Raw genomic sequence first — 23,583 nt, forward strand, 5'->3', positions numbered from 1 at the left:
GTAAGGTCGCAAATGAACCTGTCGCAATAGTTCACCATACTGAGGAAGCTACGAACCTCTGTCACGTTAGCGGAGCTGCGGCATCTTTGATGTCTCGGACCTTTTCGGGGTCTGGGTTAACTCCTTCTGTGGAAAACGTCTAGCTGAAAAATTGCAGCTTCTTATTCAGGAATTCACACTTTTCCCGGTGTAGGGTGAGTCCTGAGTCCCACAATCGGCGAAGCACTTGGGTGAGGTGGGAGTTGTGTCCTCAAAGGGATTTCGCATGGACCATAAAGTCGTCACTGACTTTGATAACGCCGGTGATGTCCATGATTAACTCATGTATGATGTTCTGAAAGACCTCAGCTGCACTAAACACCCCTAAGCTCAACCGTGTGTACCGTCGGAGCCCCACGTGAGTCAAGAAAGTGGTGATGTTTCGGGACGCCTCGTCTAGCACCAGTTGATGGTATCCGGACCTTAAGCCGAGCTTGGAGAACCAGCAGGCCCCAGCCATTTCCCCAATGAGATCATTCCTATGGTTGGGGGGATGTGGCATTCCCGTTTGATTGCGGCATTTGGTAGTCACATGTCTACACAGATCCTCACCACGCCAGGCTGCTTGGGTTTCCTGGTGACAACGATCGGAGAAACTCCGGGGGTGGGCCCGTCACTCTCTCAATGATTCCCGCTGTCTCCAGTTTCTTGAGTTCTTCATCTACCTGGGGCCGCAGGTCAAATGCTATCCGTCGATGCCGTAGTGCTACGGGCTGAACTGTTGGATCGATGTGCAGATGAATCTCTTTGTCCTTGAATCTTCAGATTCCCTCAAACAACTCTGAGAACTCATCTAGTAGGTGTTGGATCGACTCGTGATGCACACTGAATGCAAACATCACCACTCCCAAGTCTTCAGCAGCATGGCACCCTAGCAGCATCCCTTGCCCATCTTCGGTGACTTACATGTTGGTGGTGATGGAGTTGTCACCGTGGGAGATGGATGTTTTGAACCGACCCCGTATTTTCAGGGGTGCGTTCTGAACATACGCAAAGCCAGTAATCGCCGACGGGTACAGTTTGGGTGCTGGATTTATGGTTCGGTGAAGAGCTGAGGCTATGATGTTGATGGTGGCCCCGGTATCCACTACAGCCATTCCGTCCTGGGGTCCTACGCGAATGTTGCACTGGGGCAATCAGCGCGCTTTCCGGGTCACAGCGGCAATCATGTGTACTTTGTGGAATACCCGCTCTTCTTCCTCATCATCGTCCATGTCGCTGGTTGTTCTCTCAACTTTGGGTAGTGCATTGACCACCTGCCGAGGCTTACAATACCGTTTGGTCCTGCATACCTTCTCAAAATGGTTGAATCGCCCGCATTCAGAGCACCTCTTTCCTTTGGCCGGGCATTCTGCTGCTTGGTGGGGAGGCCCACCACAGTAGCCACACATCTTCGCTTGTCCTGAGGTCACTGTTCCGGGTCCCTTCTTGTTCCACCTCGTCGTGGGCTTGGTCATTACAGCATTCACCAGTTCTGCCTTCACCAGGGATTGGAGGGCCGCCTCCATGTGTGCTGCACGGGCCTTGGACAGCTCCTTGGTGCGCCCCAGGGTCAGTATGTCCATGAGGGACTTGCCGGATTCCTCCAGTATTTGTTCACGGAGCTTGGCGGAGGCACAGCCCTGGATCACTTGTCACCATATCTCTTCCATCTCATCTTGGAACCCGCACGTAGATGCTAGGTTTTTGAGTATTGCAATGGTACGTGTCCAACGACCCTTCGGGTAGTTGGCGCGCTTGCCTAAATATGAACCTTTTGTAGTCCTGATTGGCCATCGGCTCGAAGTGTCTATTGAGGGCCTTTATCAATGTGTGGTGATTCTTGGGCATGGCCTCTACAAGCGTCTTGGTGAAGTTATGTATGTCTTTGCCCCCAAGGTGTAACAGCATCGCTCTTTTTTGGTCCTTATGGACCTTGATTGCCTCAAAGAATATCAGTAGGCGATCCACCCAATCTTTCCACTTTGGTGCAAGTGATGAGGGCGACCCTTCTACTATGAAAGGCTCTATTGGGGGTATTGTAGACATGTCCACTGTCTTTGACCTTGTCCGCGGTGCATCTGCAGGCCCCCTTTCGTCTCTGCTGCCCCTCCTGGCCACAGTTGAGCTGGACTGCATGAGCGTGTGGACTGCCTGTGGGAACTTCTCCTGTTTCCTGCGCCTGCTCTGCCAGTCAGTAGAGCCTGGTGAGTGTTGCTTTCAGTTTCCTCACTCCCCATCAGGCTGCTGCACTGTGCATCTTGGGGTGGTGGTGCTTGCACTAATTCACTCTGGCACCCCTGGCCTCCACAATGCTGAGCCTGTATGGGGGCCTGGCAGTGGGACTTCTCCCTGTACACCACATGTCCTGTTATGTGGGACTGAAAGTAGGCCTTCTCCCTGTTCTCCACGTGCCCTGGGAGAATGCTTCCTCGCTCCTTGCCCCTCCCTGCAGTGCTGCTCATGAAGGGAGAGATGAGGGGGGGTCAAATCCTCAGGCCTGCAGAGTGTTGACAGAGGCCGGGAGTGCTCTACGCTGGAGCCCCACTGTGGCCTGCACTCGCGCGCCTACGTGGGGACGTGCCTGGAGAAGACGCGCACAGCAGCAGGAGAGACCACACACGGCTGGCAGCAGTGTTGGGTGCAGCGCAGGGATCGCTCACCTCAGCGGCCTTCACCGACAATCCAGGCCGCGTTCACCGCCGCAGGGGGACCTCCAGGGCTCCGGCCGAGCCGCTACTCGCCAGTGCACAGCACTCCGCACACTGGAGCACGAGCGCCGCGAGCAGATGGCGCAGCTCATGGCCGCCTCTCCGTGCGATGCTAGGGCTCGACCACCCTCGTCGCCAACTGTTGTGTCGTGTAGAGGGCTGGGTCACAGGCCAGCACCGACACTCGGGGAAACAACTTTAGGGGACCTCTGGGATTCAAATAACCACAGGACACGGAGGTGAGTGGTACTAGGGTCTTGTAGGCATAGCCTGACTGGCGTACGTTCCTGCGTACCCGTTTTATTAAACGCTGGTCACCTGACCCTGACGCTGTGTGCCTGTTGCGTCACAGGCACGACACAACAGTACCCTGGCGAGGCAAAGCGCATTTGCATCCACCTTTTGCTCCCCAAGGGCACTTTGGCTTTAGAGAAGGGGCTGTTGATGCTGTTGTATGATGAAACAGTGACCACAAAAATATCATGATAGAAAAATATTGAGGTAAAAACATCGACCAAAATATTGTGAGTAAAATAAAATATCAACTTTGCATAGAAAAATATTGTGGTCCAAAATATCTGCGTAATATGATAACTGTACATATTTAATTGCAATTCACTTTATTATAGTTAACAAAATAAGTTACATTATTTGGTATAAAAATAATGTACTTAAATTCATGCAGAACTTAAAAACATATAAACATTAAGTTATTAGCTGATTTTTTTCTAAATACAAAAGCATTTATAAAAACTTTAAACTATACTAAATATTAAAACCAGCCGCAGCCCGTAGAGGGTGTTCCGTGGGGCAGGCAGGCGGGTGGGGGAGGGGCAGGGTGGGTGTGGATAAACACCGGAATATGGATGATTGCAGGTAAGTAAACAATTAAATTAATAAAATGAATTTCGTTCCGTGCCCTGCATCGCAAAATGCGATGCAGGGCGTGCTACGAAATTCGTTTTATTAATTTAATTGTTTACTTACCTGCAATCATCCATATTCTGGTATTTATCACCCTCCACCCTGCACCTCCCCCGCCTGTCTGCCCCAGCGGAACACCCTCCACGAGCCGCGGCTGATTAAAACATATTGTAAACTAACTCACCCATTATGAATAATAATTGAAAATATATACATAAAATGAATCAAAAAATAAAATCTTATAAAAATTATACAATATTAAATAAATATAAATAAAATATGGTAAAAATTAAATCAATGTAATATGTAGTAACCATACTCCAATCCAAAATTATTCAAAAATAAACAACTGAAAAACAAACACACTATTCTATTCTAAAATCATTAGTAAAGGCACATAGATTGAGATAGTCACAGTTACATTGCAGTCTGAAAAATATTGAACAAAGTGCAAACATTGGGGGTCAATTTTATCCTTAAATCCAGACCAACAAACATTGAGAAAAGGAAATGCAAAGGTGGGTAAACATGTCATTTTCTATTGCGGCTTGTGCTGCGACCTGGAAACGGGCTGCAGCACAAGCCGCAGTAGAAAGTGGCCTGTTTAAAACATCCATGCACCCTGTGCAAAATGCGATACAGGGCGCGCTACGAAATTCGTTTTATTAATTTAATTGTTTACTTACCTGCAATCATCCATATTCTGGTATTTATCACCCTCCACCCTGCACCTCCCCCGCCTGTCTGCCCCAGCGGAACACCCTCCACGAGCCGCGGCTGATTAAAACATATTGTAAACTAACTCACCCATTATGAATAATAATTGAAAATATATACATAAAATGAATCAAAAAATAAAATCTTATAAAAATTATACAATATTAAATAAATATAAATAAAATATGGTAAAAATTAAATCAAAGTAATATGTAGTAACCATACTCCAATCCAAAATTATTCAAAAATAAACAACTGAAAAACAAACACACTATTCTATTCTAAAATCATTAGTAAAGGCACATAGATTGAGATAGTCACAGTTACATTGCAGTCTGAAAAATATTGAACAAAGTGCAAACATTGGGGGTCAATTTTATCCTTAAATCCAGACCAACAAACATTGAGAAAAGGAAATGCAAAGGTGGGTAAACATGTCATTTTCTATTGCGGCTTGTGCTGCGACCTGGAAACGGGCTGCAGCACAAGCCGCAGTAGAAAGTGGCCTGTTTAAAACATCCATGCACCCTGTGCCAGGCACAAGGTGCATGAATGTTTGGGGGGCACCACATGTGCCCCCAGGCCACATAGCGGAGGTCCACGGGTGACAGGTGCCTGGCTGGGGGCCCCCAAAGCCACTTTCCGACAGCCTTTTCATGGATAGTCGGACTGCCATGAAAAAGCTGTTGTAAACTGACATCCTAATCCCGAAAGGGGTGTCTTCGCAGGCACCCCCTCCATTGTAGGGATTGGGCTCCGACCGTTGCCCCGGTGGGCCCCTTGAGCCGGTCAGAGGTGGTTTCTTTCCCCTCGCCCGAGGCGATCCGACTGCTGGTATCCTATTCTGGCGGTCAGAACGCTGCCACAGATGTCGGACGGACCCTGACATCATAATTAGGCCCTATACTTTGAACTTTGATATTGTTGTCAAACAGTAGGAAAATAATATACTTGCATTACTGGTTAATTTAGAGGAAACACCATAGATGCATGTGTCTTTCCTTCTGTAAGATAGATCGTGCTTGCCAAAACGTGCACCTGCGCAATTCCAAGGAGGCATTTCTGTTTGCAAGGGAGCTGTTAGGAAACAGACTGACTGTGCGCCTCATCTGAGGTGGCTCATAAAGTCCCCCAGTACTTAATTTGAGCCGCTGGTTTCTGGTGCTCAGCTCAGGGACTTTATTGCCAACACCGGCTCTTATGACAGCCTGCCACAGGGTGACGCTGTTTGTCAAATTTAGTGAGGAGCACAGCAACAGTTGTTTAATAAGTGAATATACATTGAAATCACTATTACCTGCCACCCAAAGCTATCAGAATAGCTTGGGCTCTTTTTTAGATATATATTTAAAGTCTGAATTGTCCCACTTGTATAAGTGTGATGGTTATTTGGGATGGTACTGTAATTTGCAGCGCTAATGGGGGTAATGTGGGGTGCAGGCTGCAGTGGCTTCCCCACAAGGTCCCTGGCACTTATGTTTTTTTTCAAATTAAGCACTGGCTCAGTGCCCCATGATGACTCTGACTGGAAGGTGGTACTGGGGTCCGAGGCATCCCGTCACAGGGGGTGCAGTCAATCGCTGCACCGGCTTGCAAGGGGTTCTTCCCTCCTAAGGCTATGCTATCCACCTGCAGACAAATGAAAAGGCCTGCGCTGTCGAAATGCCAGTCCAGGTTTCACTAATACGCTGTTGCTAGTGCAGCACATTTTTTGGAATCAGATGTACATTCCCAGTTTGTAACAGGTTCGAGTCTCGGCAGGGACGCTCAACTTCCTGTCATTCTGGGAAAATCACGTAATCTCTCCGTGCCTAGCAAAATGAATGTGTCCGTCTGTAATGCAACTGCTGCTCATTTAAAGATACATTCGGGTCGAGTTCGCTCTATATAAAACAAAAAACAAAAAAAAAGGACAGCAATGGGCACTTGGGGACGGATTATGGTGTAGGCACATTTTCATTGTTTGCGCCGGGTGCACTTTAAAATTGGTGCGCTGTGCGCCATCAATGAAAATGCACCCTATTACCATGAATGCGCTGTCCCCAGAGCAGTCATGAACATGCAGTGCCCTGGCGGCAGCGCATTCACGTGAAATATGGAGCGGCTGCTTTAAAGCCGCTCCGTGTTTCACAGTGCAGGCTGCAACCCGCCTGCACTTTCAAAGGAGATTAGAAATGCAGCCAGTGAATGCACCCGCCTGCAAGGGTTTGTCTGGGGGTCCATAGGATACCCTTTACCTCCTTCAGAGGGATGCTCTCAGGAGGCGCACTGAGAGTGCGCCACCTTTGAAATGGCGCACTGTTAGTGCGCCTTCTGAGGGCTTCTTTGCCTAAGCGCCTGCATCAGTAATACAGCTCGAGTGCAGAGGCAAAGGTATTGCCTCATTTGCATGGGGTCACGCCCCCATATAATGAGGGAATAAACCTTTGAAGAAAGCACTGGTCCTTTTTTGTGCGCCATCAATATCGGTATGACAGAGGGGGGCACACAATTGTCTGACGCCCCTTCTGTAATACCAAAGTGCCCGTGGGGTATGAAAAGTGGGCACCATCACTAGTTGCGCCCCGGGGCACTTTATGTAATACGGTCCCATATACTTAGAATGGCCCAAGGTCTGAAGTATAGAAAACCATGGGGAATGGCAACAGCTCCTTATTTGCCCTCTTTAGGCGACCACGTGATTTGTTGGCTGTCAGCCCCTAGTTCAGGGGTTTCTCGTCCACTCTGTCAGCCACTTCTTTTGGTTGTCCACTTTCCCCTCTTTTTGACCTGGGTGATCCTGGACTTTGTTTTGTTTTCATCTTTGTGCAGCTGAATTGACCTCTTTGCTGGTTATAGGTGTTGTACTTGTTATTAAACCTTAGCTGAGAGAACTTTACATTGCACAGTTTTGTCCATTAACCCCTTGGCCGCGGCGGTAATTCCGCTGCGGTGCTGGGGGGGCGCGCGGCTCCACCATGCTTGTGACGGAACCACTCCGTCACGAGCCATAGGCGCGCTGTGCTCATGACGGAGTGGTTCCGCCACGGCCCCGTCTGCTCATTAATTCAGCCGCGCAGGTGCGGAATTGATGCAGCGTGGGTGGAGCGGACGCGGCGTGACGGAACCACTCCGTCATTAGCACAGCGAGCCCGTGGCTCGTGATGGAGTAGTTCCGTCACGAGCACGGAACGGGTTAATGTGCATGAGAATTGTTTGGCTCCCAGCGTGGGCCAGAGATGGGGGTTGGTAAATGTGGGCACAGTTCCCGGGGCCTTTGCCTCAGACTCTATGCCATCTACCCCTGAATTTGCCGGGTAAGGGAGGATGGTCAGGGTACAGCGTGGGTGTCCCCCAAAACAAAGGTTTGACAAAGACGGAATGGGCACTTGAAAACAACAATTTTTATTTTTCTGTCGCGTGGAAGTGGGAAGAGCAGGTTAGGTAGTTCCTCCTGGCAGAAAATTGGAAGAAGTGGTTCTTAGACGGTGCAATGTTGACTTCGTAACTGTAGTTCTATATAAGACGTGGTGTACAATACTACGCTGTATAATGCATTGCAAGTTTCATTTATTTTATTTTATTTTATGCTTTTTTATATAGTGCAGACTTTATCCGAAGGTGTCAGAGCGCTTCACAATAGGAACAGTTGCGTTACATGAGGAGAAAATTACAAGTGGGCATGTTACAAAAGCAAACGTTACATACATGAGGCAAAGGTGACAACTGTGCATGTATCAAAAGCAAACAAAATACAAGAAGAGGTAGCAAACAATACGTTACAAGAGGAAAAAGTGACGTGTGCAAATTACATAAGCGTACAAGATACAAGAAGAGGTATAAAACTGCAATAAATGGCAGACACTCAAAACACAAGAACACACTGGGAAGGCACTTCTATAGGCTTGGAGTGCAGAATTTCCTATAGTGGAAGAACTTCCTTCAGGGAATAGATAAATCTGTCATCATTTTTTTAAGTAACGTGTGCTGATTAACTTTTTGGGCTTTCTGTATTACTTCGTAAATTGTAATCTGTTGGTCACTGGAGGGATTCTCAGCCGGAACAACTCCGACTTCCATCTTGGCGAGACAGCTAAATGGAGTCTCTTTGAAACTGGTAAGGCTAGTAGTTGCTAGGTGCAGAACTGTCAACAGGAAATGATGTGGTTAAAAGCCTTGTATAAAAAAATATATATATATATATGTGATTCAAATTGTTATTCAGCATTATCATTCAATTCGAATTATATCTCCATGGGTGCGGTTTAGGAACGTTCTAACCAGCATTTTAGAACTTTCAATGATTTACAGCAGGTGCCTTAAACCAGGGACATCTTGAGGATCAGGGGGGCCCTGGGCCAAAAGTATTTCTGGGGCCCCTATTCGGAACAGCTATAAATGTATGACCCCGTTTCAGGTCTTTCATGACCTCTTTGGCCAGGTCACAGAAAGTGCACAGGCACACTCCCAAGTTCTATATATGTTTACATTTAAGATACTGGGATAATGATGTGTGCTTTCAATATTGTAACACAGCAGCAGCTCTCTGATATTGCTGCAAATAATCTCTGTGACCTCCTCCATGTTCTCATATGTGAGATCAGGTTTTGATCTAAAAGAAACTTATTTATAGATGTTGCATGAAACATGGCCACATTTATTTGCAAATGTCTGTAATAGACTCTCACACACCACCCATATTAAGAATACAAACAAGGGAAACGGTATTGAAAACAATCTGTTTAATAATTATTCGGGTGCATCAATGCAAGACTCTGCAGAACAGAGCAGGCAATCGGGCCCCCTGAAAGGCTGAGACACTTGGTTAAACTCCACTTTGCCCATGCCATGAACAGTAGCGGCTGGCATGCATCAGGGGTGGGGGGGAGAAAGGGAGTAAGAGGGGGTAAGGGTATATTTTTAAAAAACGTACCTTACCGCTGCTCTCTCCGTTGTCTTTGCTCGCATCGGGAATAAAACAGGAAGCAGGCAGCCAGGCTCCCGTGACCAATCACAATGCTGCAATGCAGGATTGTGATTGGTCTGAGCGCCGTTGATTGTCGCTCAACCAGGGCCTGGGGGCCTGGGCATGTTATCCATGCAGGCTGTAATGCATCCTGTGTGGAGAACAGGGAAAGTTCGCTTGATTTTTGGCCAGCCCGAGAAGGCCAGCCAAACAGTCATTGCGCACTTAGGAGGGTGCTACCACTCCTTCCCTGCTCTGCAGCCCCGCCCTGTCACGCAAAGCTGCCGCAATAGGCAGACAAAATAAAATGATAATAACATTACGTTATTATTATTTTATTTTTTCCTTTCTTTTACTGCTTCAAGACAGTGGGGAGATGATCCTCCGCCCTAGCGGAGGAGCCGCCACTGGCCTTAAAACATTTCTGCCATAAGCAGCTAAGCTATGTTACTGGCAACAGATGTTCACATGATATATATATATATATATGGAACTTGTGTTTTGCGAGGGACGTATAATGGAGAAGGGAATTCTGCCTCTCAGTAACAGTGCTACGATGTTGGGCACAGAAGGAAAAATAGCATTTTGCCGCAGTAGCACTGCCATCATTTAGCAAAAGATTGCATTTTAGACCTTTCCATGTTATTTAAGGCCATTTGTTGTTAACACACTAGGACTACTGCTTTACCTTGCCTTAGCAGAGCGTTAGTCCTTCTGAAACCACATCATATTTTTAGGTTTTGCCTATCAGACAGTACAAACTGTCTGGTTACAAAAAGGCCTATGTCAGCGTACAGTGGACTCAAAGCCCGCCTAATTCTTACCATTGGTTGGCTTTATTGTCAAGCTTATTAGCTTGCCTTTTGTTCATTAGCTTGTTTGATCTGTCAATCCTCTTATTGTTTTTGTCCCTCCCCTGGCGCATAGGATCATGCCTGTGTGCTTCCAGTGATTACTTTTCGGGCACTACTTTCCTTTTTGGTTACGCACTCAATGAGAGTGAATGTGATTTTCAGCTGCACAAACATTCATAAATCACAAGGTCCTGATTTATTAAAAATCTTTCGATCATTAAGTTTAATTTACTTCTGATATAGGCCTTCATCTCTAGGAGTAAATGACACATGCTGGAGGGGAAAAAGACTTTGTAAATTGGGCCTTTAGATTGCACCAATGACAGTGCACACATGCGCTAACATGTGTGCCAACATTACAAAGGGATCTACTAACCAGCTCAAACTGTCATTTTTCTGCACTGGAAAGTCACTGCAGAGGTTGTTGTTGCACTTATCAGAGGGTGCAAAATGACACCCGCACAAGTGTAATCTGTGCAACCCAGAAACGATGGTGCAGAATTGCGCACGTTCTGAGAAATCTCTGTGATCTGGCCCTTAGTGCTAAAATTTCCATCCAACTCAGTGGCACTCTTTTTTCATCACCCGCTGTCTAGACGTGTGGCGGGCAGAGTTGGTCCAGCCACCATTTGATCCACTGAAATACAAGTCATTGGGCGGGCAGAGTCTCTGTGGCTAAGTTGCTGGCCTGCCACCCAGATGGCGGTGCCCACTTCCAGTGGCGTAACAAAGTCCCCGCAGCCTCCGCAGTGCAGGGCGGGCCCAAGCTTCAGGGGGACCCCTCAACACAGTACCATGGCCTGAGAGCTCCTGTGGGAGTCCGGACAGGGGACCCTCTCTGTACTTTAAATGGGGGCCCCCTCAAGTTTCGTTACGCCACTGCCCACTTCCGCAATACATTTACATGCTTGCCTCCTTTATTCTTGCAGTGCCTCTACAACGGTTCTGTAGCAGCCAGCATCCGCGGCTTTACTCCTGTAATATTTCTATTATTAAACGAAAATTAGAGAGGATATGTTAGACCACAATGCTGATAGAAGAGTGCTCAGACAAGCACGTTGAGCCTGAGCGGCCTCTGTAGCTCATCTCATGTGGCCAAGGTGCCATCTGATATTATAATCATTGGAATGCCCTTCTGCCCATTGCTTCTCTGTTTTGCCTGCTCACAGGAGGACCACCTAACAATGGTGGCTTTTGCGCGTGAATTGGTCCTAATTAAGATGAAATCAAAATTGGTAGCCAGGTGAAAAATCCGGCAAGGAGCCGATGTAAGGCCTTCAGAGACTTACTTTCCCGCGCTGCATGAGAGGCCATGATAGAGTATATTTGCAAATGGCGCCTTACTCGTGCTAAAGGGGCACTCACTTATGTAAACAATTTAAGCCTATGAAATTGTGCAGGGTTCACGAGAAGTGAAGTGCAATTCATACGGGATTAATGAATGCACCTGCTCGTCACACCACTTTGCTAAGTTGGCGTGTGAGTCCAACACTTTTGCTTTTGTTATATATAAAACCAGGGCTCGAGTCCGGGTACCACGTGGGTGGAAGGCGTCCCCCCCCACTTACGTCACTTCCTGTTGTGACGTCACTTCCGGTGACAGCGTCCCCCCACTTTTTTTTTTAGGACTTGTGCCCTGTATAAAACACATGGTAGTTTAGTCACATAGAGTAACAGGCTGGGGTCATGAAGGCCAAAGTTTTCTCACCTTGACCGCCATGTGACATCTGCTGTGCCGAAGGGTCACCCGGCTCTGCCACAATACACACATGCCGCTGGATAAGAAGAGGTTGAAATGGAAATATAGAAGTGCACGTATTCCTTACCTCAGTGTACCTGTTTGCTACTGAAAAGTGCTGGGTCACTCCCATTAAACGAAAGAGAAGCTGAGAAATAAGTAAGGGACTGAATAGGTAGTGAGAGAGATATAAAGAGATGCAAGGTGAAGAGATGAGGTAGCGAAGAAATCATGAAGTCAATTGTAAGGTGAGGTAGGGGGATAGTAGGTAGGTGGGATGGAGAGAGAAATGAGGTAGTGAGTGAGATTTGATGCGAGGAGACACATAGTCAAATTGAATTTTTTTGTGAATTTGTCCCTATAGTTATCTGCAACAAGTCCATGATTCAATATCCTTTTCAGGTCTGGCCTATAGTCAACTGTGGCATATAAATCATGGTTGGAAGTCTGAATATCATTGTCAGAAATATTATCAGAAATAAGTATTGTGTTTTAAATATTGTTTACAATAACATCACACCATTGGATGTACATTTTCTAGTATTATTAACTCCAAGGGAATGATTTTTTTAGGAGTTTTTTTAATGTCAGATATTATTATGACTATGACATTGTTGCCACTCATAATTCAGAATCCAGTAAATACATGTATATATAAATATGTCCACTGCAGCATAAAGAATAGGGCAGTATGGAAGCCCATTTGAGACACTACCTAGCTTCGCTGTGAGTGACGGCATTAAAGTGCATATATGTGCACGTCTGTCTAAAAAGTAGTACTGAGCCAAGGCTGGTAGGCTGCATTCCTTTCATTTTTTTGCCATGATTCGTCATTTTAGTTATTTTACTAAACACATGCCCATAATATTTAAGTGACAGTACTTTTATATTTTATTACTTCTACTCTTTTAATGCTATCGAACATGTTTGCAAACCCAAATTACACAAGCATTGTCAAAAGCTAACGGTCGAACATTGGTCGCCAGTCTTTTGGCAATGCTTGTTGTGTTCTGTCATGGCTTTGTAAAACGTTCTTTTTGCGCGGCTGCTGAGCCCTCAATAGTATAAAAAAAATAAGGATTGAATGAAAGCAAAAACATTTTTTTGCCTCACAGAGCACACTTGGTCATAGCAGTATCTGATGGTGATGGCAAATACTTTGTGTGGATGCGCTATTTGTGAAACAGGAGAATGCTATCAGTAACAGTGACTGAAGTGTGCTAACCCACTGCCCCATGATGTATGCTGTAGGAATATATGACGTTTTTTCACATGTTTTTACAACGCATGCCATAACAACGCGGTTGTTACAACAACCGCGTTGTTATTTCGCATACCGTTACAACGCAAGTCAGAACACCGACTTGCTTTTAGGGGGATCTGGATGTTGGAATAGTATAATTTACTATTCCAACTCCAGTCTGTGTGGACACTAGGGAAGGTGTTGGATTTTGAATCCAACACCTTCTGCCCCATAACGCAAGTCGTTGTTCCGACTTGTGTTGTAACGGTATGAGAAATAACAACTCAGTCGTTGTAACAACTGCGTTGTTATGGCATGTGTTGTTTAGCATGCAAACGAACGGCTGTTTACCATGCTGTAGCGGCCAGAAGAAAATATGAATGACACAACAGCAGATCAAAGGATAAAGAGGGCTGCTTGAAAGCCCTTATGAATAAAATAAAAAATCCTTGGCTAACGCAGGACGTAAAAAAACACATGTCAGGGTTGCCAGGGCCAGGCCTATTGGCTTTGCCAATGCTTGTTCTGTGAGCTGCTGTTTCTTAATTGTAACTTGGGTTTGACTTTCTTTTGAACTTCCAAGCGCGAGACACGTACATTCACAGAAAAAAGCGTTGTGAATCAAGCTTGGACTGTGCCGTCAATGAATCGTAAACTGACGAAACCGAGGGGGTTGCTCCAGAAAGGCCTTGATGTTAGTCTAAATACGGTAATTATGTTTGCAAAATTCCAGAAGCATTTATCCCAACATGCCTCATTGCACAGTGTGATCATTCAGCACTATGAAAGAGCCAATCCATCAAGTTGCTGTTCTGTGGGATTACTTTCAGCTGCTCTTCTGGTCATCTTCCACGCAGTGGTGGCAGCAGGAGCAGGCCACTTCATAAGATAAACTATTTGCAAATACAAGTCAAGGCTGGTGCTGAAGGTTACGGCTTCTAATGGAGGTTAAGTGCGATTGTCGCGAGGGAGACGCAATGTACCATTAGTGCAGCGCCCCCACACCTGCTGATCTCAGGTTACGCAGCGTCTGTCAGCTCCTCCGCCATTTGCTGCTCACTGGCAGCCATGTTTATTCTTATCCTGTTTCCTCAATTACTTGCACCTGCTGGAGAAGCCCTTCTGCCCGTTCGTTTTCTACACAATCGCTCCATTTTGTTGCCAATCGGTCAGACACTGGTGCGCTCACGGTCGTTTGTCATTGTTTGCCAACCATCGGCCCCCTTTCCATTTAAAAAAAAAAGTGCCAAAATGTGTTTTTTAGAACTTCCTGTTCGAGCCCCCGGTGGGCGTGACTGACGGGGAATTCAACATGGTGTGGGGCCTAAAATGTAGTTCACATTGGCACATGTTCAGTATGATGGGCACATGAAGGCTGTCCTCTGTTTTGCTGGTAAGGTAACTCAAAAGGCGCTTAAATCGAGATTTCCTCTAAATCCATTAACTGAAACCCCATGAACTAGAAAATTATCATTTGGTAGAGTGGCCACAGACATTGTCTCAAAAAAACAAAAAGGTATTGGCTGCCAGTCTCTCGGATTTGTCAATGCTTGATTTGTCGTCAGTTTTGCAAAATTGTGTTGTGAAAACTGCTGGGGCCTCATCAATCTAAAAACAAAAATTCCTAAAGGCAAAAATATTTTTGGGTCTCAAAAGCCCATATCGACATACTAGTCACTGGTATCACAGGAAACTCATTATGGTCGGGTACTCCCTATGACCCCTCAACAGCTCAAAACCCCCTGGTGCCTAATCGCTCCCGTCCCGGTCTCCCCCTGCCCCAGGGATTTGGACAACCAGACTGGGTGTTTGGTAAGATATTTGGATTAGGGGGGAGTGACCCCCCCGGCCGTATTTATTAATATTACAAACAATATTCAACATTTCAAATTACAGAAAACTTTAACGCAGAAAGTACAGTTTACATTGATAGACACATGTTGTTGCGAGGGCTAACCTTAACACATTCTAATACAGAAGGCACTCCTACCGTAAATCTAACAATGCACAATATGACTTTCTGCGTGTCCCTTTTTGAGCCTGACGGCAAAGTCAACGTCTGGCAGGCTTCTCTCCCCTCCCTCTTCTAGTCCCAGGGTACTGCCACTATTACTCCTGGAGCAAGATTGCGCAGGGGGTCCAGCTTATCGGACGGATCTTTTTCCCCCGGGCCCCCCCTACGCCCAGGTCTTGAACTCCATAACAGGGGGCCGCAGACTGCTGCGTACGCGCGTACAGGGGAAGCGCTTCCGGTTCACTGCTCTAAAATGCGGCGCCCATTGGCTGCCGCTCACAAAGGGGGGGTCCGTGTCACTGTTGACCCGCCCCCCCCCCTCCCCTCTTGTGATTTACGGGGCTAGAGAGGCCGCCATAATGGCGGCCCGTCCCTTGCTGGTTCCTGGCTCTGACAATTTTGTGGGGGCATCAGTGGTGCTGGAACATTTTTCAGAGTGGGGGTGCTGCCATCAATGTTATATCACTTTGAGATTGTGTAAAATCTAAGAGTCACACGAAGAAGCCATATAATATAGCAAATAGGTCAGATCCATTTATCAGGAGAGTGGTACGGGCAGGGGCGTAACACAGGCCCCCGCAGTCCCCGCAGTGCAGGGGGGCCTCTAGCTCAAAGGGGCCTCCTCTGCACTGCACTCTGGCCGGAGAGCTCCTGATTGAGCCCGGAGGGGGCCCCTCTAAGTACCGTGCAGGGAGGCCCCCTAACTTTTCGTTACGCCAGTGGGTACAGGTGTAGTATGTAGCAAATTGTGCATTTTGGAGCACACTGTCTCAAATGCACTACTAAAGTATGGTGTGTTAGCTCACTGTCATTTACAAACAGGACATCTTCCATTGGAAAGGCTGCTACATTTGCAGACAAGTAGTTTTACTGATAAAACTAGGTAACTCACAAATATTAATGTGTGGGAATCTTGTTACAGCAAATATTTATCATTTACTCATCAGAGACTTGAATGTCTTGACATGTTTTGTCCCTGTTAAAATCTTTATTAATATCACACTTTGGAATGACATGAAACATGTGCTTCATTTGTGCTTTCCGAACAAAGGATATATTTTGAAATATTTATACAGATTATTTAGAGGTATTTAAGTGTTTTTGTGTTAGTAAACATTTGACTTCCTACAGCCTTTCCTTTCACAAGTCCTCCATCCCAGCAATTTTATTACATAGTTCACTTAACTAAATCCCCTCACTGTGCAGCTAGATAAAGAAAAGTTAACATAAGTTTCCTTTTTAAAGAATAAGCAACAATGGGGCATATCTATGAACATCCCGTTTTGCGAATCTCAAATTGCGATATTTTGCGATTTGTAGTTTGAGATCCGCTAATCGGGATGTATTTAAAAAATCGCGAATTATTAGCGATTCCCTAAAAATCGCAAAAAATTCTCAGAAACATGATTTGCGATTCCTTAATTGCAAAATTCGAAAATTAAGAAATCGCAAAAGCGGGAATCTGCGATACAGGTGCAGCCTGATGACATCACAACCAGGAAGTGGGAGTGATTTGCTGCAGCTGATTGCCTGAGCCACAGTCAGAGGTTATTTGGAGAGTGTGAGGAGTCAGCACAGCAGAGAAACAACCCCAATGGAGTCCCAGAAGCAACATGAGGGGAAGGAGGGTGAAAAGAGGAAGAGAAAACACAAATTCTCTGACAAGGAGCAGGAGGTGCTCATATAGGAGATGGTGTGCAGCCATGAGCTCCTCTTTGGGAAAAAGGCACTGCGAGTCCCTGAGTCTAGGAAAAGAAAGATTTGGCTGGACATTCAAGAAAAGTCAATGCTGTGGGTGTGACTCATCGCACTGTGGAAGAACTGCGAAAGAGGTGGTATGACATGCGGCAAAGGTCGAAGGAGAGGGTGGCAGCCAGGCTGAAGGAGGCGAACAAGAGCGGGGTAGGATCATCCACAGCAGCACAACCAACACCCTCCTGCCTGAGAGCGTCAGTGGTGTGGCTGAGATCGACAGCTCCGACCCGGCAACCAGCAGCCAAGGTAAGATGCATGCCAAATATATCTGCACAGATCCCCATCCTATGCACACTTTCAGGATTGAGCAAAATAGAAACAAAACATGTCACTCCGGTCCACTTCTTACAGCACACTCAGCAATGCATCATGGGAGACGTAGTTAGATGTATGATAGTGTGTCCATGACACATAGGAAATCAAATGCAGCATGTGGTTCAGTGATAAGGGAATAACACTGGGTCAGAAGTTATCCAAGACAAATTGTAGAAACTTTATTGAGTGCAAAATGCAGACAATGACACAGACTCATGTTTTCCCCTTTACATCCACAGCACAATCCAGGGCACTTGATGACAGTGCAGATGGAGATGACTTTGCAAATCCTGAGGACCAGGCTGATGATGGGGACTCAAGTGAAGTGACAGAGGACACAAGACACAACAGTAATGCGCAGGAAACGCACACATGTGCCCCCACTACCTCCATTTGAGGATGACATAGAGACCACAGGAGAGGAGAGTGAGCAAAGAGATGCAAGGCAGGGTGTGTCACACATGCGTGGGCAGGAAGTCCCAAAAATGAGTGTGCCAGGAATGGAAAGACGCAGGTCAAGGCCCAGCACCAGCACTGCCACCAATGAGGAGCACGCAGTCTTTGCAGGTCTTGAAAACAGCATGCTGCAGGTACAGCGCCTGAAACAGAAATCATTGCACTCCATTGACAGGCAGCTCAACACACTCAACAAGAATCAGCGCTACATGGGGGAGGGCATCATGGCCAAGGCAGGTGCCATACGTGACCTCTGTGACACTCTGAAGCATAACCAAGACGACCAGGGCTGCCCAACGTGCCAATGCACAGCTGCATAACTACACAAAGGCGGTGAACCGCCTGTGCACCACCACCAGCAACTTGACCCATTGCAGCATTACCATGCAGGTGGAAATGTCACACTGCTGCCAGGACATTACAAGAGGCCTGGAACAGGTCACCAGTGCAGTTGAGCAAATGCAGACGGCTAACTCCGGTGGCACAGCACTCATGGTCTCTGGGGAGAGTGAGGAGACATCAAGTAGGAGTAGCAACACTCCAACATTGCCAGAAGCAAGAAGTCGCAGTGGCAGGCAGGTTGCAGTAACTAGGCACCCAACGGAGGACATTCAGCCTGGAGACCGACAAGCACCAATCCGTCACCGGCGGAGGTGAGCTGTACAGTGAAATAGTTGCATCAATGGATGATGCAATACATATTGAACCCTTTTTTGTGAACTACCTGCACTGTGTGCATAACATGTGCTAGGTACAGCAACAGTAATGTGTGAGAACCATCAATAGACACAGCACTGATTTCAATCATTTTTATGCCTCATGTCATCATTACTCACCTAGAAGTAGTTTTTTGTGATCTCAGCCCGTCTCAGACATCCGGCAGCTGCCCCAACTCCTGATGCTGGTCTGCCAGGGGGAGCTAGGCAATTGTCATCCGATGTGTCTGTATCGGTCACATCAATTGTGGTGCCTTTCCTCATAGCCATGTTATGGAGCATTGCACAGCTTGCCACGATTTTACAGCAGGTCTCAGGGCTGTATTGCAGTGCTCCTCCGCATTTATGCAGGCACAGGAACCGGCTCTTTAGGATTCCAAATGTACGCTCTATGACGCAGCGCGTAGAGCTGCGTGCCCTGTTGTATCGCCTCTCCCTTGCATTGGCTGGATGCAGGTACAGGGTGAGGATGAAGTCACGCACTGCATAGGCACTGTCACTTGCAGGGATAGACACAATAGGTAAGTCAATGTGCCCCCCCTCCGGAGATGTAGTGGATGGATGGATGTGTGCCATGCATTTACCTAGCAGGTATCCCTCTCCAAACTCTCCAGCACTCAAAAATCTGTGTATCCCACTTTGTCTAAAGATGAAAGAGTTGTGTGTACTGCCAGGGTATTTAGGTACAATGTCATTGAGGATATACTTAGCATTGCACACAATCTGTATATTCAGGGAATGGTAGCATTTACGGTTTCTGTAGACATATTCAGTTGCTGCTGGGGGTGTGATGGCCACATGGGTCCCATCAATGCAGCCAATGACGTGGGGGAAACGTGCAATCTGGTAGAAGTCAAGTTTTGTTTGCTTTAATGCCTGTTGGGTGCTGGGGAAGTGTATGTGATGTAGCATTGCATCTAGAAATGCATGGAAAAAGCGCAACAGGGCACTCTGTGACACCCCGCCAACCTCTGCTATGACCCCTTGAAAACTCCCCGAGGCCAGGAGGTGCAGGGAGCACAGGACCTGCACATGGGTGGGAATTGTTTGGGTCCTGCGTGTTGGATGTTCCAAATAGGGCTTCAGCTCCTCAATCAGGTCCAAGATGGTCTGTGGGTGCAGCCTGTACTTGTGATGGATCTCCTCTTCAGTCTGCTGGAACAGAGTGATGCGCAGACTGAAGATACGTTCCTGTCTCATTCTCCTCTGTGCAAGAGCCCCAATACGCAGCCTCCTGGCTATCACTTATAGTGCTGCCTTTGTGGAAGGATCTGTGGCATTGTGGGCTGGTTTAAGTACCTTGCACCTGGTTACCACCTGCATGCACTTGGTGTTAATTGCAATTTCTTATTATGCGAATTTGAGAATTTCGCAAATTGGAATTTTTTTCATACATTTCCTTGCGATTTCTTAAATTGCGATTTCCTTTTTGAGATTTTTGCTAACTGAGAAAATCGCCATATAGGAATTCGCAAGGATATTTGCGGATTTTTTGTTTCGCAGTATTAGTAATCGCTATTTTTGCGGTTTCTTAGTTTCCGCTGCGAATGTGTCTCATACATCTTGAATAGCAAATTTTTAATCGCAAACGCCATTTTTAGCGATTCGCAGCATTTGCAACTAAAAATTTGTTTCATGCATATGCCCCAATATGTCAGAAAGCATTGCCTGATATGTGGCCTCTGTCCTCGAGGGCACAGCAAATGTGACATGATCAAATCCAAATCTAAAGGCATCTTTACTTCTCCTTCACCTTCTGAACTCCACTATCATGGTTGTTTTAAGGGTGATGCAGCACCCCTCGCACCTCTACTTCCACCCCTTATGAAAGTACTTTGTGTGAAAGAGCAAAATGCTGTCACTCATAGAAAATGGGAATAACACAATAACAGATTAGTAGGTTGAAAGAGATGGCTGAAAGTGCCTATACGTATGTATATTATACATACAATTTTAGTAGACCATAGAAAGAAAATGTCTTGCCTAAAGACAGACTTAAAAAGCAAGTAGTCTAAATGCTTTATATTGTCCTGCTCTTTTTTTGGAAGAGTGGGCTAAAGAACGGTGATGGATTAAACCCAGATTTTTTGACTGGGTGTGAGTGTTTGATTGATTCAGATGCTCCGTCCATCACCACCCCCTTTTGTACCGCTTTTGGCTGCCATAAGTGTGGCAGGGTATGCTCAGACGTGAGTCCCTTGCTCACTTTGCCACTGGATTCAAGCAAGCCGGGCTGAAGACGGCTGGAATGCCAGAAACCGGTCCTCGGAAGCTTGTTTCCGGTCCAGGGAAGGCATGGCTTGGCAGTTCGGGCTAGACTGTTCCCATGAGGCACAGGGTCAGACTGATTTGCATATAGCCATGTCTGAACTGGGGTGGCAGAGTGGGCTAAAGAACGGTGATGGATTAAACCCAGATCTTTTGACTGGGTATGAGTGTTTGATTGATTCAGATGCTCCGTCTATCACCACCCCCTTTTGTACCGCTTTTTTTGGAAGAAGCACTGTCTCTGTTGAAGTCGATAAAAGCTGTATACAGGATAAAATAAAAAAATTAAATTTCTAGTTTCACAAAGTTGTAGCAAAGAAACCAAATTGTGAGAATGTATATATTAGGTCATTGAATCTGATTTTAGGAAAATCCATATTTCAGATTAGTAAAGAACCATTTTTAGTGGAATAATATAGTAGCCCTTTCCTTCATTTATAGGTAGCCCTGGAGATCCTCCTATACAACCAAGGTGCCATACCCCTTGCTCATCTGCTGATGACAGAGAGCTGCACCCAAATGTGTAACTCTCTTGCTAAAACCATGTCTTTTCTTCAAATAACCATACATAACAAGTATATCCCATAAAATGAACCTCGTCAAACTTAGTTTTCCCTCATCCCAACAAACAATCCCAATTACAACACTAGATCTCATGCTTGGTAATGTAAAGCTTCTCTCCAATCTCAATCCCAATCAAAATCCATCAGACTTCACATTAACAGCAACCTCCCATTTAAAACTCAAAGTGCCTAAAAATAGAAGTTACTGATTTTAAGGGTGACCTCTTGAGAACCTTGTTTCATCTTATTTTTCATATATTTGAACAAAGGTTGAAATGAGTGCAAAGGACTTGGCTTTAGGTAAATGCCTATCAGTTGACAATTGCATAATCTAAACAGAAGATTACGAGTTTCTGCCCATTTACAGACCCTTCTACATTTTGAAGCTTCTCACCCAGTTCAGTAGTTACCACAAGAACCACCTAGTGCATACAATTTTTCACTCAACCTCTGAGGCAAGTTAATTTCAAATTGAGTGGGCAAACCATTGTGGGTCTAATAGCAAAACCCCTGATATCTCTCAGCTGAGAGTTAAAAATACGGGTTGTGAGAAGTTGGCCTGGTATATGATGTCCACTATTCTAGTGGGCACCTTGCACCAGTCCAATCGACCCTTATTGATGGTAGGTTATAAAGTCAACCTTACAGAAAGCTATCCTAGTGTTTGCTTGGAGAGCAGCCTTCAGGCTAAGACTTGAAGACGAGTTAAGCAAGTTGTTTTACCATTTATAATCTCTTCAGTACCAAATGAAAGCACACCACACAAGGTATATTTCAAATATATATGTATTTATTCTAAACACAACCCCTCTGCACTCTTTATGAGGTCAGAGGTAAAAGTACAATACAAGAAACTTAATTAGCATACGATAAGTTGCACAGTATACGTTATGCCCTAGGGGCCTCACAAACCATTTACTAAAATAGTGGTACAAGACCCACGTGAGGGATAGAAAGCAGGCCTGGGTTCTATGAAATCGTGGGGGCTTCTAGGAACAACCAACGGTTAGGATGTAGGAGGCCCACGGGAGACGCATGCAGTGTCTAAACACAGCAGCGGGTTACCATTGACTTTCTATGGGAAACAAACAAGTTACAAATTTACAATTTAAGGACACTTCTAGGTTAACTACGATGGAACCCTTTTAGACTAGCACACTTCAAGAGTCAAGACTCACGGGAGCACCGGAGTACTCATGTTACCTCACCCAGGGAAGCCGGGTGCATAGGTGTCTTTTGGTGTTGGGTTTCGTCGTTGATTCCAATGGAGAGCTGCGAAGAAGTGCTTCAGGCGACCAGAGGAAAAGTCTCTGGGTGAATCCAAGGGTGAATCGGAGATGTGAAGAACCTGAAAGCAGAGGAGACAGAGTTTGGGCCACTAGCCAGTGACCAGGGCGGCGATAGGAAGATGCCACCAGATGTCGGTGATTTCAGGTGAAAAGGTGAAGCTTGTCTCTTCAGCCACGAGGATCAGGAGGCATCGACAATGACCAGGAGCTGGATTCGAGCTGTCCCACAAAGGATCTAGTTGACTGCTCAGTCGGTATCCAGATCGGACCCAACAAGCCTTGGCAAATGCAATCCATGCAGGATATTAAGATTGGCTTCTGTGCAGACCAGCAAGGTCTGAGGAACTTCTCTTTTGAGGAGAAGTTGGAGCAAGCCTGGAGCAACCAGGAAAGCAAAGTAAATCAAAAATGTGTCTTCTTGGGGGCTCACTAGCCAACAGACTAGGAACTGCAAAGACGCATCGAGCTGAAATGCACAAAGCCGGCCCACGGGACACTCATGGAGTGTGGGCCTCGGAGCTTCGGTGCAAAAGGTGCTCGGGCTGGGGCTTCAAGCACCCCAATGCACAACTTCGGGATACCTCAGGAAGTTGGTGCAGGTAGCAAAATGCAGGATGTCCAGGAGTTCCAGTCCCACGTCTCTCGTGTCCACCACAGGTCTCAGCTTTGCTGGGAGCACAGGTCAGCGTCCGAGATGTCTGGAAGTCTGTGCCCTGTGTCACAGATTCTTCGGGATCTGGCAGGAGCCTCGAAAATGCTTATAGTAAGTTTAGGGGTTGGACTAACTCTAAGGTCCCTCCTATGGATGGACCTGGGGAGGGGGTGGTTAAACCCCTTCCTCTTTGTCCAGTTTCGCGCCAGAGCTGGGCTGAGTGCCCCAGCAACCGGTATGAACTGGGAAATGCATGGAGCACCTTGTGTGTCCTAAACATTGTCTGGAAAGCATTCACTAAATGCAGCCCTTCCTGCAATATACTAGAGCCTATCTGGGGAGGTGCCAGCACCTCCCTGGGCAGGAAACCTATTGTTCAGGCCTCCCTTGCCAGAGTTTCGTCCA

The 23,583-nt window shown here is 46.4% G+C and overlaps 1 protein-coding gene across 1 annotated transcript in view; it reads left to right on the forward strand.

Annotated features, from left to right (window-relative positions):
- Positions 1-23,583, forward strand: part of CFAP299 (cilia and flagella associated protein 299) — a 2,008,232-nt gene that overhangs the window by 1,364,157 nt on the left and 620,492 nt on the right. The gene's annotated exons all lie outside the window — the stretch shown is intronic.

The sequence above is a fragment of the Lissotriton vulgaris genome, chromosome 3_1, assembly GCF_964263255.1.
Source record: "Lissotriton vulgaris chromosome 3_1, aLisVul1.2, whole genome shotgun sequence".
NCBI classification, from domain to species: domain Eukaryota; kingdom Metazoa; phylum Chordata; class Amphibia; order Caudata; family Salamandridae; genus Lissotriton; species Lissotriton vulgaris.